The 17,044-nt window shown below is 23.2% G+C and overlaps 1 protein-coding gene across 6 annotated transcripts in view; it reads left to right on the top strand.

Moving 5' to 3' along the window:
• Positions 1 to 17,044, top strand: part of LOC122507810 — a 262,525-nt gene that overhangs the window by 223,153 nt on the left and 22,328 nt on the right. The window lies entirely within an intron of this gene.

Raw genomic sequence — 17,044 nt, 5'->3', positions numbered from 1 at the left:
ATCGTTGGAAAGGTAATGAAACAAGCTTTCAAATGATGTAAATATCGAGTCTTTAAATTTATAAACCTGGGCTAGGTAGTCTCTTAAATAAAGCGAAAAGCGTCCTGCCGGCAGGACCGGGCTTCGTCATTCTGTGACTAAAAATTATGTGAATTTTTGGAACATGTAACTTCTTCAAACTACCCAGCCCTTAGTTTTGAACTTACAAGCTCGATATTTATATGCGCTGAAAGCTTGTTTCATTACCTTTCCAATGATATATATCATTTTTTATTTATCTGAATCCATGTTAGTTTTCTTTAGTGATTTCGGAGGGACTCACCTGAGTCTTTTTCGTCCTGCCGGAAGGACGTTGGACGATCTATCATTAACTAACGAAATAGTGCGGATTCGTTTTATACAATGTAACATAACATCACACAAATGTGTGGTTGACACTTTTGACTGATTTCTGGTGGAAAACTATAAATTTATGGAGTATGTCGAATTTTTTTTACTATTTCAAACTGGTAAACGCTTTTGGAGCATAAATTAGTAGTTTTCTACTAGGATTTAGTAGTTTACACCAGCAATTACTAGTTTCCTACTGGGAATTAATAACATTCTACTAGAAATTAGTGGCTTCTTACTATAGTGAATATTAAGGCACTAATTTTAATTAGGCACAATCACTACACGGAGAAAAATTTATTCGTACTGATTACAATAGTCTATATTACTGCTCGGATATGTGACCACTTTTTGTTATGATTACTATAGCTGTTGTAAGGAGTACAAACATGAAGGTATCCCTTACAACAGCTATAGTAATCGTTCCTACTAAATTCTTAACACATTACATAGTCTTCGTAATCATTCCAAAAAGTGGTCACATATCCGAGCTGTAATGTAGACTATTGTAATCATTAAAAATAATTTTTCTCCGTGTAATCGAATATTCACTTGTAATTTTTAGTAAAAATATTGATATTTTGTTGCGTGGTTCCCATACTTCTTACTACAATTTTAGTCAAAATTAACCTTTTTCTAAAGTTTTGAACGTTCAAATAAACGAAAAATTTGTTTTTATATTTTTAAAGAATGCGGCTGAATAAAAATAATATCCAAGGTGGAAAAGTTAACGTTAGTTAACGTTAGCTAATGCTACTAACGTTAGGCTAACATTAACTAACGTTAGTCTAACGACATTTTTTGATTACTAATATCAGATTATAACGTTAGTTAACATTAGTCTAATGTTAGTTAACGTTAGTCTAACGTTATTAGCATTAGCTAACGTTAACTTTACCACCTGGGATAAATTCAACATTTACTTAGTTAGAAATTAATTTGTCAAGCGTAAAAAATATTTTGTAGTAAAATAGAAATTCGTAGAAGCATTAAAAATATTGCTATTTATATAGATAAATATATCAAGTAAAATTTATTTATTTATTTATTTATATTGACAAGATAATATACACTATATTAGTTCTTTAACAATCCAAACAAATTCATATTTATTCTAATAAATTCTACATACCAAATATTAGTTTACTTTTCAAAAGATATTAAATTTAGAAAAGAATACAATTTTACGATTAAAATTTCAAAATTGACTTTTCCTTATATTTAAATAAGAAAACTTGCGTGTGAATAAAATGAATACGAGAAATAATTAAAATAAATTCCGTAAATGAGAATTTTGGATTTACGTGATTAGGTATAGAAAAAAAAATTTTTTTTATTTAAACGCTGAAACACAAGGAACACACGATATTGCATATGTTGATTGAGTTACTCATAGTTTGTATTTACTGTTACGTTTCCATTTTTATGAGAGATTCAAGTTATGTAAGAAACTGTTCAAATAGTTGTTTCCTTTTGTAAGGCAGAAAAAAAAGAACGTCGCCAATAATTTGGACCATTAAAAATTAAAGTGACAAAATATAAATTTCACTTGTTATTCCTTGTTGGTAATAATATTGTCATTTTTTTCTTATATTTTAATTATTGGGGACAAAAAGTAAATTCTTTATTTGTTCAGAAAAAAAAATTAATTTAAAAAATAAGAAAAATTTTTTCTAACAGTATTTTTTCTTTCATTTTTCTACAAGATAAAACTTTTTCTAGTTGGTTCTTTTTTTTCATTAAAAATTAACTTTTTATTCCTTAAACATTGTTTCTATTGATTAAAAATACTGCGAAAAATTGGAACCAAATGAACTTTCATTCATTTGGTTCCAATTTTTCGGAGCATTTTTGCAGTGTTATTTTCAAAAATTACTGAAATTTCTGAACCTTTATAAAAAAAAGAAAGTCTAATAATAAAAATTTACATAGAAATGGTATGAATAATAGGAATATGCGGAAATAATGAGGGAAATGACATCTATAAATTTTGAGCCGATATCAATGTATGACAGTGGTAATAAAAAAATAAAAATAAAAGCAAGCAAAAAAAAAACACACGAGGAAAAAGAAGCTGTCATAATCGGAATAAGATAGTAGCGGCATTGACGACATTGCGTTACAATTTTCATAAATATTCCATTATTACCCCGCAAATATGTATAAGTACATACACATGTTCTTCAGCGAAATACAAGGCCGATACGGAATAGTGGTTCCTACCCACTCTTTATATTATGATTTGCGCAATGCACGCGGCTTCCGCGAGTTGCCTCTGCATTTTACAAGTGTAGGCTGAACCCAAGTTTCTTTGAAGTGATGATAGAAGGGAGGGCGAGGAGGGGGGAAAATAATGAGGAAACTCCTGTGAGGCAAAGACGTGAGAGGGACTCGACAAATCATATAGAACATATAGTCATATTGTGTGACTATAGGGACGCAAACAATGAATTTTTAGAATCTGAATTTTATATCTATTTTTATAATAATTTTAAAAAAGAATATCTTGCGTGATATTTTCTGAATTAGTCGTTTTTCTTATGAAACAAATAATTGCTGAGTGTTTCAAATATAAGAAGTAATAATTGTCTTGGAAATGCAAATGATACAGTAGAAACTGTTGAATTGGGACATGTGGCGGTTTATTTGAAATCAATTAGAATAATTAGAGGAATTTTTTGATTGGGAATTGTCGCAGTAGTCGAGGTTTATTTTTAGTCGATTCTTCATAGGGGGGTACAGAAATTTTGACTTTGGAAATTTTTGATTCATTTTTTTTCTCAATTTGATATCCTTAGAAAAACGGTACGTAAATAAAGTTTAGTTCAAAAATACTACGCGGAAAAAAATATTTTTACTGGAACAATTACAAATTTTACTGCCTTAGCGAAATTTTTAGTTGTTTCAATTAATACTTTCGCTATTCCAGAGAAACTTATCGCTGTACCAGATGAAATTTTTTTCCATGTAAGGTTTACTTGAAAAATAGTATAATATTTATGAATTTTCTGAAATAGTAAAAATTAACTTCAGAAATAAAATTTACTCCAAAAATACGAAAATTTACTTTGGAAATATACTAGTAAAATTTACTCCAGAAATACTAAGATTTACACCGGAAATATTAAAAATTATTCCAAAAATAGTTAAATTTGTGAAACTAAACTAAAATTGACTTTGAAAGTAGTAGAATTTAAGCAGATAATATTAAAATTCTCTTCGATAATAGTAAAATTTACTCCTGAAATATTTCAATTTACTCAACATCGTAACTTTACTTCGAAAATAGTAAAATTTACTTACTAAAACACAATTTACTTTGATAATGATAACATTTACTTCAAAAATACCAAAATTTACTCCAAAAAAAATAATTTTACTCCAGAAGTAAAATTTACTTTAGTAGTAAAATTTATAAATAAAATTTACTCCTGAAACATTCCACTTTACTGAGAATCATAATTTTACTTCGAAAATAGTACAATTTATTTACTAAAACACAATTTACTTTGGTAATGATAACATTTACTTCAAAAATACTGAAATCAACTCCAAAATTGTTGATTTCTTTTTACCAACTCCGGTGGTAAAATTTATAAAGAAAATTTACTCCTGAAACATTCAAAAATTTACTCCAAATCATAACTTTTTTTCAAAAATAGTACAATTTACTTACTAAAACACAAATTACTTTGGTAATGATAACATTTACTTCAAAAATAATAAAATCTACTCAAAAATAGTTAAATTTACTCCGAAAGTAAAATCTACTTTGGTATAGTAAAATTTATAAAGAAAATTTACTCCTGAAACATTCCAACTTATTCCAAATCAAACATTTTCTTTAAAAATAGTAAAATTTACTTACTAAACCATTAAAATTTACTCTAGAAATACTGAAATTTACTCCAAAATAATTAAATTTACTCCGGAAGTAAAATTTACTTTGAAAGTAAAATTTATAAAGAAAATTTACTCCTGAAACATTTCACTTTACTGCAAATCATAAGTTTACTTCGAAAATAGTACAATTTATTTACTCAAACACAAATTACTTTGGTGATGATAACATTTACTTCAAAAATACTGAAATATATTAAAAAATACTTAAATCTTCTTAAAAATAGTTAAATTTAACTACGGTAGTAAAATTTATAAAGAAAATTTACTCCTGGAACATTTCAATTTATTCCAAATCAAAAATTAACTTGAAAAATAGTAAAATTAACTTACTAAAACATTAAAATTTACTCAAAAATAGTTAAATTTACTCCGGAAGTAAAATTTAGTTTGTCAGTAAAATTTATAAGGAAAATTTACTCTGGAAATATTTAATATTTACTTACATTAAAACATTAAAATTTACTCTAGAAATAGTTAAATTTACTCCGAAAGTAAAATTTAACTTTGACAGTAAAATTTATAAGGAAAATTTACTTCGAAAATAGTAAAATTTATGCCAGAAATGGTAAATTTACTTTTCCTAATGCGCAGTAAAATTTACCCAAAAATGATGAAAGTTATTTTGTAGCAGTAAATTTTAGTCCAAAAATATTGAAATCTAAACATGAAATACTGACATTTTTTTTTTTTGAAAATACTCTTTGAAAGTACCAGTAAAATGGTAAAATATCATCTAAAAATTTTACTCCAAAAATAGTTTAAAATACTTAAAAAATTGAGGAATTTATTTTAATACTTAACAGTAAAAATATACTATAAAATTTTCTCGAGAAACACAACAATTTACTTTAAAAAAATTAAATTTCCAATGTTTATTTTTTCGTACATGTAAAATTTACTACAAATATGGTAAAATTTGACATACTGTAAAATCACCAAAAATCGAACAATTAAAATTGTATTGTGTGATAAAAATAGTAAGTTTCTACATTCATTTTTTTACACAACTTGAAAACTTCTAAAAATTAAAAATAAATAATACTTTGAAAAAAAATTATTTTATTATTATATTATTATTACTTTCTTGTACAGTAATTTAGACATTGCTATTAGACAAAATAACCATTTCTTTTCTATCGTTATTTTAGCTCTTATATGAAAATAATTAGCTTTTTCGTTTCAAGTTAATTACTCGTGCGCACACATTATCTCAATAATTTTAGACACTATCTATGCAGTTTTATGCAATTTTCGTGTGCAATCTTTAAATCTACACTGGAAAAATTTCAAATACGGAATAGAATATTAGAAATATTATATCATTTCTTTCGCATTTGCTGTCGAATATATATTCATACGCAGTTGTTGCAATTACATTGCAATGTACATTTTTTTTGCTTTTACAATTTTTCTTTTTAGTTTGCATAATATTAAAAACAATAAATTACTCTCAAAATCTGAATCAATCACTTTTTGACTAAAATGAAGTAGGACCTATTTGTTCAATATTTCTAAATTAGTAACCGATTTCACTAATTTTATTTTAGTATGTTTACTATTTAGTTAGTTTTAGTATTTACTATATTCTTAGTTTCAGTATTTTCTACTTAATTTTAGTATTTACTATTCCAATTATTTTTAGTCTCTAAATCTAAATAATATTTTTTTTTTACCTATGAAATAGTATTCGTTTACTAACTGAATTAGTAATTTCTTTCACCTTTGATAAATTAGTAACAATTTTGACTAATTTTAGTAAATAAAGTTACATTTCATTTGAGATTATTAATATTGGATGTAAAACACCTTGAGAATTAAAATTGAAAAATCTTTCACGCACGGGGTTTCGAACCCTAGCCCTCTCGAGTTTGCAAACCGCATACGTATACCGCACGGCCACGCAAGCTAGAAAATTAATTAAAAAGCAAACCCGGGTCAATATCGATTCAAAACGTATTATATCATTATATCTACGTATTCGCTAAAGTTTAATAAACATTTTCGCACTCTGCAGCAAAAATTTCGACGGATAGAAAAAAAATAATAGTTAAAAAAATAGTTCCGGGAAAATTCGGAAAATTTCTACACAAAAAAAAAAGTTCTCCTCGATCAATGGAGATAATTTTTCCTCACACGAAAGCAGTATATGTGCACTTAAACGTATATATAAAGGCAGGATGTTTCAGCAAAGTCTCTTCAAATCAAAGTGACCACGTGGTATATAAACGACACTAAGCGCCAAGGCCGCAGTCGGCGATAATGGTGATTCCGCAGACACATTTACATGCGCATATGCGTATGCTTTTACATATGCATATACATAAGCAAAGCGAGCAAAGTATGTACGCTCATTGCGCGGGTTTTTGAATGAACCGGCAACACCGCCTTCCCCATTGAGCACACTGTCTCTTTCTCTCTCTCTCTCTCATCGCGTTTTCTTGCGACTTCTCTTAATGTCGACGGTCATTCCAAGCACAAGCGGAACAATAACGATGCGATCAAAATAGCATCCAGCCTCTTTTGATGTATCATCATTTTCAGAGAAAACTCTTTTATACCAAACAATTTGTCTATACACTCTTTCGTATGTGACTAATTTGTTATTTAGAATTATTTTTTTTCTCTCTCCAAAATTTCTTTAGAGAAATTATCATCATTTTTTTTTTTAGGAAGAAGCGTTAAAGACCTTGCACGAAAAGGAAAAAAAATTTCCTCACTCACAAATGACTGAATCATCTCGTATTCAACGTCAGACGGTTTTATTGACGATGTAAGCCACCTCGTGCATATATGTATGTAGATACGACACTTATTAAACACTTGCATAGAAATATGCAATTACACGCTTTGACTATATATGAGAAAAAAAAACTCTCTTTTATCATTTTCGCACTAAACGTGCAAAATCATTTTATCAACTTTCACTCCTACTGAAAATGAGTATTGTGGTCGATTTTTCAAAATTAAACTCTGTGGATTGACAATTGTCAATTTTGAAAAAGTACATATTCCTTAATTCAACCAAATAACCTGATTGTAGATTTTATTTTATAATCCAAAAACTTCTACACTCAAAAATATTTCTCATATCTTTTTTGTTTGATAAAATAATAATCAAAACATAATTTATTGATAAATCATACTTTTTTTGTAGAAATCAATTTCTCAATTATACCGTTAGTTTTTACTAATGATCAATTAAATTACAGAAAATCAATTATTTTCTATACTAAATATCAATTTTTTTACTGAAGAACATGAGTTATTTTTTACCTCGAAGATCAGTTATTTCTTAATGAAAATCATTTATTTTTTACTGAATATCAGTTATTCTTCACTGAATGTCAGGTGTTTTCACTGAAAATCAGTTATTTCTTTACTGAATATCAGTTATTTTTTACTAAATGTCAGGTACTTTCTGCAGAAAATCTGTTATTCTTTACTGAATATCAGTTATTTTTTATTAAAAATCAGTTATTCTTTACTGAATATCAGTTATTTTTTTACTAAAAATCAGTTGTTATTTACTGAATATCAGTTATTTTTTACGGAATATCCTGTATTTTTTTTTACTGGAAATCAGTTCTTTATTACTGAATATCAATTATTCTTTACTGAATGACAGGTATTTTCTACTGAAAATCTGTTATTATTTACTGAATATCAGTTATTTTTTACTGCAAAGCGTTCATTTTGTACTGAATATCTCTTTTTCTTTACTGAATGTCAGGTATTTTTTTTACTAAATGTCAGTTATTCTTTAGTGAATGTCAGTTATTTTTTACTAAATATAAGTTTTTTTTTTGCAGAATATCAGTTATTTTTTACTGAATTTTAGAATTTTCTACCGAAAATCAGTTATTTTTTACTGAATATTCTGTATTTTTTTAACTGAAAATAAGTTGTTCTTTACTGAATATCAGTTATTTATCACTGAATATTATTTATTTTTTACTAAATATCAGTTATTATTTACTGAAAAGCATTTTTTTTTTACTGAATATGAGTAATTTCTTACTAAAAGTCAATTATTTTCACTGATTAATTAAAGAAGCACAAAGTCATCCAAGAGTTAACTGACAGTTATTTTTTATTACTAGGGGAGAGTCTCCAGTTGTGAGACGGGTTTCATTTTTGACCCGTAAATTGTAAACGGGTAAACAAAATTGTAAATAAAATACACCGTTCGAAAGGTTACAGAAATACGCAACTTTTATTAAAAGAAAGTGTAGTGTTTCGATGAACTCAGAAAATTTTACGATACATTTTCCGAGCACATCGCTTTTTTCAAAAAAAAAAAATGTCTCCAGTTGTGAGACACTCATTAAAAAGTGCTAAAATTTAATAAGTTTGGCATAAAACGTTATGTCTAGTAGAAATAATTAAATATATTAATAATATATATTATTATATACTAAATAATAATATTTATTCGCCAAAATATGTCTATCAAATAAACATCATTTAATAGCTTCAACAAGAGCATTAAAATTGATTTCTTCTGAATCAATTGACTTTTTTCCACTTGACATGCTCAAAAATACTAGAAAAAGAAATGAAAACAACATTTAAATAGTATGCCTGCAAAGTCGTATTTTTTATGCTGCCCAGATGGGTGTTGACACCGTCTCACAACTGGTGATATGCTGTGTCTCACACCCAGAAATTGGCGCTATTTTGAAAAAGGAAAATTAAATTATTTTCAACCGTAGATTGGAACAATGCAATATTGCATCACAAAATATAAGGAAAACACTAAAAGAAAATGCATTACATTTACCTTTTCCAATTAATTAACTTGGAAAAAAGTACTTTACATTTATTGAAAAAACGCTTTTTAGTCGATTATCACACACAGTGTTGGTATTTAACAAAAACAGTTTATATATCCGCTTCGGCGTACACGAAAAAGTTGGCTCATATAAAAAGAAATGTTTTTATATAAACCAATCGTCTTTTTAATATTGCATGTTAAAAAAAATTGACTGTCTCACAACTGGAGGTGTCTCACAACTGGAGACTCTCCCCTATAATTAAAAATTTATCGATTGGTAATTTCAAAAAAAAATTCCACAAAGTCAGTAAAAAAAATTCAAAAATTTACATATCAAAATATAATTAGTAAAATTTCACACAGGAATTAGTAGTCATATTTATACTAAATTTAAATTAATAGACGACATTTCGCTAAATTAAAATTCGATTCAAGTAAAATAATAGTTTATTGTTAAAAGACAAATAATTGATTATTGAAATAAAATAATTTTTTTTTTTCAAAATAAAAAAGCTCATTTATATTTTAAATATAAAGAAATTTATACTTTGTATTTGAAAATAAAAATAAATAATAAACTTCCAGTTTGACATCTTGTATTGAATGAAAGCGATAAAAGCAAATTGTCAAACTAAATCATTAATCACTTTGATTAATTAAAAATTAAGACGGCATTGATTCGTTGTAAAATGGATATATCAATTTATAATGGAAAGGGATGGTTCAATAGATCCTAGAATACTGAATTGGGATGAAAAGAGGCAGAAGTAAATGTGACGTTACATCATCTATTATAATCCGTACTTTTTATTTTTATTATTATTATTATTATTATTGCTATTATTTTTATAATAATAAAAATAATTTTAATTAGTTGTTAATATTATTATTATTATTATAATTTTTATTTTCATTATTTTATTATTTTACTAGTCATTATTTTCTATTTATTTATATTAGAAGTATCTTAATAAATAAATAATTTTTTTTTCTTTTTGTAGTCCCTCTTACATTTAAAGAAATAAATAACTTATTTTTATTTTGCTTCCTCATAAAGGAAGAATTGTATTATTTATTTATTTTATTGTACCTATTATTTATTTTATTTATAATTTTGCAAGTAAATTGTTTTTATTTTATTTATTAATTTATTTTTTTATCTACATGTAAAAAAGGTCATGCCTCATATCTGTATATTTAAATAAATAAAAACGGGCAACGAAACAAAAATAAACCCTTTCGTATACAAAATGTACAAATATTTATTATTTATTTTAATTTATTATCAACTTTTTATAATCATAATAATTATATTAATTAATTAAAATTGTTAGAATTCCTGACCATTTTAAAACTATAAATTTCTTCAAAAATTGATTCAATTAAATTCTTAAAATGTTGACATAAAAAAAATAACAGTAGTAGAACAATTATTTGGAAATGTAAATTTTGCAACACTTGTTGTTCCGAATAAGATAAAATTGCGGTACACATACAAATGTATATACGATATTTATATCTGTTTATGAAGAGTTCACATGATTATTAGATTAACATTAACAAGATATGATTTATCGGAAAAAAGTTAGTAATCCCGGTTATTGAGGTTTAAGGTGAATCATTCAATAGCTGTATAAATCGATTATAGGAATTTCTTGGCATTAATTCTTGGAACATTGTGTGTATATTCAACTGATAGAATGACAGATACACCGGTATATTTTCATTTAACTTCAGTCTACCAATGACGCATCTTTTTTCAACGTGCGAAACAGGTTCCTGTATATATAGAAGATGCTAAAGTACTTAGCAAAAAAAAAACAAGAAAAAAAACTATTGCACATACAAACACAATAGATTTATCTAGTCATTAACTTACTAGTTAAGTGTTTAATATACTTAAAAACTTTTTTATTTACTTTTTGTTGAAATTCGTTTTTTTTGTAATTAAAAAAAGGCCGAGAATTTATTTTTTAGGTTTTTTTTTAAATAATAATTGTCAATAATTTTAGTAATCAAGGGGAAAAAATCAGAATTTTTGAAAAATACGCGAAGATAAGGGAATTATTATTTTTTCTTTTTGGAGTATATATATATATAGATTATGATGATGATGACGATGATAAAGAATGTGACGTGTAGAATATTTGTTTGATAAAAAGGAGAATGAGATATATTTGTTTTATGTAATTAAGATCGAGACTGTTATTTTTACTTGATCTATTAAATTTTAATTGAATCTGAAAGATTCACCTGGCAACTGTACAATAATTTATTGGATCGTTAAAGAGAGTTCAATTAAGTTTCAATTTAAATGTAAAATGAATTTATATTTTAATTTTATTTTTTTTGTGTACGATAGAATTTTTTATCATTTCTTTTATTCATTGTAGAAGAAGAACGAAATTTTTTTAATTCTTACGCTATTATAGATTTTAATTTTATTCAATTTTTATTCATAAAATTAACAGTCTTTAAAAGAATTTAAAAATTTTTCTTATTCTTTAAAATTTTCAAATTATCTTAAAATTATTATTATTTATTATTATTGATTAATTATTACTACCTTATTACTAATTATTGTTTATCAATTATTACTAGTAATTAATAATTATTAACTAGTAATTATTATTTCATAATATTGATTATTATTTACTAATTATTAACAGTAATTATTAATTATTAATATTAATTAAAATTCAATTCAATTATATTATTGAATTAAACTATTTTAATTAAAAATTCAATTAAAAAATGTAAAAAAAATTCTTGTCAAAAATTCAATTATTTTTATAAATAATAAAATTCTTCGCCGAAATACAAATGTTTTTAAATAATTTTAATAAAGATTCTTTATAAGCATTCAATTATTTTTAATACAATTTTAAACTAAATTTCTCGAAAGAATTTTAATTTTCTTTGAATGAATTAAATTTTTTTCAATAAATAAAATAAAATTTAAAATAAATTTTATCATAAAAAATCAATTATTTTCACAAATAATAAGATTCTTCGCAGAAATGCAATTATGTTCAAAAATTAAATAAATTCTCGTCAAAATTTCAATTATCTTTATAAATAATAAAATTTTACTCCGAAATTCAATTATTTTCAAAAGTTTTGATAAAATTCAATTAAAATTCAATTATTATCATTATTATTAAACTCAATTGTTCAAAAATTAATTACATCTATAAATTTCAATTTAATTATTAAATTGAATTATTAAATTATTGAATTCAACTATTATAATAAAAAATTCAATTAAAAAATGTAAAAAAAATTCTTGTCAAAATTTCAATTATTTTTATAAATAATAAGATTCTTCGCAGAAATTCAATGAATTAATTGTTTAATTAATTAAAATTAATAAAATGTTTCTCCGAAATTCAATTGTTTTCGAAAGTTTTAATAAAATTCTTGGCAAAATTTCAATTATTTTCAATAATTTTCCTGATTAATCTAATATTCAATAAAATGTATTTTAAAAAGAATTGTGTAAAATTCTACGCAAACTCTTAATTATTTTCATAGATATAATATAAATGTCACAGAAATTAAATTATTTACAAATTTTTTATAAATTTCTTTACAATAATTTAATTATTTTTATAAATAAAAAAAAAGTTGTATTAAATTCTTAATATTGTTTTTCAATTAATTAAACAATTTATAAAAGTATTGTTATAAAACATGAAGATATCGATTGCTCCGATCGATTTCTTCATGTTTTATAATAATTTATAATAATTAAAAATTTATGAAAATAATTGAATTATTGCGAAGAAATTTATAAAAAATTGTAAATAATTGAATTCCTGTGGAATTTTTATTATTTTTGATAATAATTAAATGTTTCTGAACAATTTTATTAATTTTTTTTAAATAATTGAATTCTTTTTGGAAAATTGTATTAAAATAGTGGATATTGAAAGTAATTGAAATTAAAACAAGAATTTTATTGTCATTTTTGAAAATAATTGAACTTTGGGGAAATATTTTGTTATTTACAAAGATAATTGGGATTTTGACGAGAATTTTTTTTTAAGATAATTGAATTTTATATGAGTAGAATTTTAATATTTTTGAAAATAATTGAATTTCTGCAATTATTTGTAATTTCTCCTAAAATGTATTTTTTTTTGTGTTTTCAACAAAAATTTGAATTATAAATTTTTAAATTCAATTTTTAAAATTGCTAATTTTATTTAAAAAATGAAGTAAAAATTCAGCCTAATGCTGGTTATTAATTATATTATCAGGTAATATAATGAAAAAACATTTTTATTTGATTCAAATAAGCGATTACTTGTCTATCATCAAACAAATATTTATGCTTGTATCAAATAATTTTTATTTGAGTCAATTAAATTGTATTTTCTTCAAATATACTGAAATTAATGGTTCAAACATGTGAATAAAATATAAATTAAATAAAAATATCTATGATTTAAATAAAAGTTATTTGAATGAAATAAAATTCTTGTTCAGTATTACCAAAAAAAACAAATTCAATTGTTTTTTAAAGTTAAATAGGCCTTTGAAAAGTAATTTCTTTATAGGATTTCTTTAAAATCGCGAATAAAATGGAATGGCGCATTATTTATTTGAATATCAGGTGGGATTTCGAGAGTTTCGTTAGACCTGACAGGCAACATCAACGGATCGACTATTGTGTCGAGGGTTTCAGAGCCAACTTTCCTATTTTCTCCGCACTTCTTTTATCATCATTTATAAATAGCGTGTTCTAAAATTACCGGGCACTTTGGCGACGGCGCCTGAACGAATTCATCAAAGACAGCGAAAAAGACACCGAGCGTATAGGAAAAGTCGATATGTTTTTTTTTCTTCTCTTTTTCTTATGCATATTCAATAGAAGATAAACCTAAAAGCAAAATCTAAAGGAGGAAAAAAATGTATATAGAGAGAAAATGAAATTCTTTTAATTTTATTATTTATTTTCTTTAAATTCGAAAAATTAGCCTTCATTATATGAATTTGGTGCAAATTCGTGCACATATAAAGAAAACCTGTCATTCAGGTATTTAAATTATTTTTGCGAAATTTCTGCCAAGTGTTCGATTCGTTCCAATTTCGGGCGAAACTGTCGATATTGTATATTATCTAAATTGTCTCTCTCTTTTTCTCTCTCTCTCGAACTTAATGCGGAAATATTATATTTTTAGATAGGAATTTAATTTTATTGACAATTTCAGTTTCGGACCTTCAAATGAACGTCGATTTTTTTTTAAATCTGGTGACCCACAAGTTTTGAACGTTCAAGTATGAACGAAAAAATTTTTATCAAAAAGATTTCTATATATAAATTACAGCAATTAGAATAAAAAATAAAAACTTAAATTTTTGCATTTAGAAACTTTATAATAAATTTTTTTGACAGTCAAGCAAAATTAATTATAATAAAAATTTAATTTCAAGAAAAATGTGAATAAGGTTCAGAACTTTAGGATCATTTAAATCTTCACATTTGAATTTCATTATAAAATAGCAACTTCTTAGTATCTTTCTTTAAATAAAATTAGCAATTTTAAAAATAATAGAATTTGAAAATTTTCTATAATTGAAATTTTTGTTGAAAACACTAAAAATATTCAATTTTGGAGAAATTACAAATTATTGCAGAAATTTAATTATTTAAAAAAAAAATTAAATTCTTCTTCTAAAATTCAACTATGTTCAAAATTTGAAAAAAATTTTCATAAAAATCCCAATTATCTTTATAAATAATAAAATTCTTCTCCAAATTTCAATTATTTTCATAAATGTCAAAAAAAAATTCTTGTCCTAATTTAAATTATTTTCAAAAATAAAATACATTTTTCTAATTTCAATGATTTTCAATATCTACTATTTTAATAAAATTTTCCAAAAAGAATTCAATTATTTAAAAAAATTTTTAATAAAATTGTATGCCAGCATTTAATTATTTTCATAAATAATACAAATTTCACAGGAATTCAATTATTTTCATAAATAATAAATTTTTTTTTAAGAATTTTAGTTCTTATTTTCATAAAAAATAATTTAGAATTCTAGAAAATAATAATTGAATTAAAATGATGAAAATAATTTTGATGAAGTTACAGTAAAAATATTCAATTATCTTAAAAAATATTAAAATTCTTCTCATAAAATTCAATTATGTTCAAAATTCAAAACAAAAAATTCTCGTCAAAATCCCAATTACCTTTGTAAATAACAAAAATTTTCCCCAAAGTTCAATTATTTTCAAAAATGACAATAAAATTCTTGTCTTAATTTCAATTATTTTCAATATCTACTATTTTAATAAAATTTTCCGAATTTAATTATTTAAAAAAAAATTAATAAAATTGTACAAAAACATTTAATTATTTTAAAAAATAATAAAAATTTCACAGAAATTCAAATATTTACAAATTTTTTATAAATTTCTTCTCAATAATTCAATTATTTTCATAAATTTTTAATCATTATAAATTATTATAAAACATTAAGAAATCGATCACTTCGAGTCTTTGACTCGGAGCAATCGATGTCTTCATGTTTTATAACAAATAGTTTTATAAGTTGTTTAATTAATTGAAAAACAATATTAAGAATTTAATACAACTTTTTTTTTTATTTATAAAAATAATTAAATTATTGTGAAGATATTTATAAAAAATTTGTAGATAATTAAATTTCTGTGACATTTTTATTATATTTATGAAAATAATTAAATGTTTCAGTAGAATTTTCTACAATTCTTTTTAAAGTATATTTTATTAAGTATTAGATTATTCAGGAAATTTTTTGAAAATAATTGAAATTTTGTCCTAGAATTTTATTAAAACTTTCGAAAATACATAATCGAATTTCGGAGAAAAATTTTATTATTTATAAAGCTAATTGAAATTTTGACAAGAATTTTTTTTAATTTTTAAACATAATTGAATTTCTGCGAAGAATCTTGTTATTTAGGAAAGTAATTGATTTATAATGAAATTTATTTTATTTTATTTTATTTATTGAAAACAATTTAATTGCTTCAAAGAAAATTAAAATTCTTTCGAGAAATGTTCTTAAAATTGTATTTAAAATAATTGAATGCTTATAAAGAATCTTTATTAAAATTTTTAAAAACATTTGTATTTCGGTGAAGAATTTTATTATTTATAAAAATAATTGAAATTTTGACAAGAATTTTTTAAAACTTTTTAATTAAATTTTTTAATTATAATAGTTGAATTTAATAATTTAATTGAATTTTATAGATGTAGGTAATTAATTTTTGAGTAATTGAATTATTGCGAAGAATTTTACTATTTATAAAAATAATTTAAATGTTTCGAAGAATTTATTCAAATTTTAAGAAATAATTAAATTGTTATGAAGAATTTTATAGAAATATTAGAAAATAATGAAATTTTTTCGTGAAATTCAATTAAAGTTGTTTCGAAAACAATGGAATTTCTTTAAAGAATTCTATTAAAATTATGTATATTCAAAATAATTGAATTCATAACAAGAATTTTATTATTTTTTGAAAATAATTGAATTCTTTCAATTTTTTTAACGAATATATTTAAAAATTGAATTGAAAGTAATTTAATTTTTATATAGAATTTTTTAAAAATATTTTGAGAATAATTGAATTATTTTTTGAGAATTTTAAATTCTTGTTGAAATTGCATTTTATGGAAATTTTTGAAATTAATTAAATTATTTCATGTAATTTTATTTAAATTTGATTAAAAATAATTTAATTCCTGCAAAGAATTTTTGTATTTATAAATATAGTTGAATTGTTTCGAAGAATTTATTAAAATTTTAGGAAATAATTGAAATTTATGGAAATATTTAATAAATATTTGAATTCATCCGAGGAATTCAATTAAAATTCTTTTTTTTTTGAAAATCATTGAATTTTTGTAAAGATTTTTCTATTTAAAAAAATAATTGAATTGTTTATAAGGATTTATTTAAATTTTAGAA

This window comes from Leptopilina heterotoma, unplaced genomic scaffold, assembly GCF_015476425.1.
Source record: "Leptopilina heterotoma isolate Lh14 unplaced genomic scaffold, ASM1547642v1 Lhet_51, whole genome shotgun sequence".
NCBI lineage: Eukaryota > Metazoa > Arthropoda > Insecta > Hymenoptera > Figitidae > Leptopilina > Leptopilina heterotoma.
Note: the sequence above shows the minus strand (reverse complement) of the source record. Positions and strands in the feature narration are given on the sequence as shown.